Here is a 1,824-nt window from a genome sequence, read left to right as displayed (position 1 = left end):
GGTTTTACGTCTAGCTTTGACCATTATTTGATCTGCCCGACGCGCCAAGTGGAGTACCCCCCACTAGTAGTGAATGGGTCCCGGGGAGGCCTGTGCCGAAGCCTTGGCGATTCTATTAGGCGTTCCCGAAGGAATTGGCTTGGATTGGCGCTGAGCCGGTCAGCTATGCCGCGTTTGTCCTCACAAAGTTTCGACATGGGAGGAATCGAACCTGTGCCCTCTCGGAGGGTTTAGACACTAGCTCCAGCGCCTTCAAAGAAGGCCTTTCTTAGCCGCGGCCCGGTGCTAGGCGCAACCGGCGCGGACTCTCAGGCACATCGCACAAGAACGACGCAGGCGCGTAGGCCTGCGCAGAGATGCTGCCCCCACACACGTCCTCAATGTACAACTGCACCTTCACGGATGCGTGCGTGTACGAGGCAGCATGGCGCAATTCAGGTATGGCACCCCCTTACCGGTTAGACCGGTTAGCACACAGGCCGCCTCTTGCTTGAGGGCGGCCCACTTTGGCCTGGGCAGTCCGGGCCGCCCTCCCCCCGGGCGCATGTTCGGTGTTGGAGGGGTGTGCCCAGCGATAGGGGGGGCCTGAAGGCATGCGCCGAGGCCGGGAAGCGTGGTTCGGCGCTGCTGCACGCTTGGCGATTTGAACAGAACCACGTGCCGCCGAGCTGCGGCCGTCATACAGTCCACCACCCCAGGAGCCACTAAAATCTCACTAAATCTTTCCGAATCTGCCTGGACTCTGGAATCTCTAGATTTTTGGCTCCCGCGGGGCTTAAATCCAAAATCTGAGTAAAATCTTTGGTCGGTGGGGCCGGAGGGGCGTTCAGAGATTTTTCTCATGGCCCAAGGTGATTTTGGGCGCTCCTGGGGGAGATTTCTGGGGTCGGAGGGAGCGGCTGACTGGGTCCGGCCGTAGTTTCCTGCCAGAAGCCCACGGCCACAGCCACGGGACTCAGCGGCACGGCGTTTGGGTCCACGGCTTGCTGCCGCCGCCGTCGCAGGGCTGCTGCCTGCGGCGGCGGCGGTAGCGCACGTGGCAACCCCCACGCTTCCTTGCCTCCTGGTATTTTCATGTGCCTGGGAGATGTGCGGGCATGGGGGCCCATGTGCCCCATACCATTTGAGTGCCCGGCGGCGGCGCTGCCTGCCGCCGGGAGCCCGCACCAGCATCGGCACCCGTCGGCCTGGCAGGCCTAAGCTGCTAAGGATCCCCACGTCCCCCACCACGTTGTGGGGGTTGCGTGTCCGGCAGGACGGGGAGCGGGGCCAGGGTGGGGTGACCCTGGGACGCTCAGCTGGGGGGAGGGTGGTCGGAGCCATGGAGAGGGTGCTCCATGGTCCACCCCCTCTCTTGATGCCCCTTGATCACGTGTGCCCCCTGCCCAAGGTCTGCTCACGCGGCCTATCATAGCGGGGTGACTGTAACACTGTGGCCTCCCATCCACCGGACCCCGTCCTGCGCTTCACTTTGTTTAGGGAGGGGCTGCTCACTGCTCATTGCTCATTGCTCATCGCACACTGCTCAACGCTCATTGCCCTATATCCCACCCAGCCGCAGGACTCCACTGCCGCCCGCGCCCCGCCCCATCTGGCCGCTTGCGCGCCCCATCCCCCCTCGATGGGGCCCGCCCACACCGGGGCCTCCCCCCTCCCGCCCACTGCTTTCTCAACGGCCCCGAGCCGGGGCTGCCCTCATTGCATACATAGTGCGCCTTTCCCTGCTTTTCTAGTGACCTAGCGTTCCGCACTGCCGTTTGGCCAGCCCATGCTCCCGTACCGTTGCGTTTCTCCCCAATGCGCCATGCCACTTGCCAGTCATAC

This window comes from Chlorella variabilis (assembly GCF_000147415.1).
Source record: "Chlorella variabilis unplaced genomic scaffold CHLNCscaffold_30, whole genome shotgun sequence".
In the NCBI taxonomy this organism is placed as follows: Eukaryota; Viridiplantae; Chlorophyta; class Trebouxiophyceae; order Chlorellales; family Chlorellaceae; genus Chlorella; species Chlorella variabilis.
Note: the sequence above shows the minus strand (reverse complement) of the source record.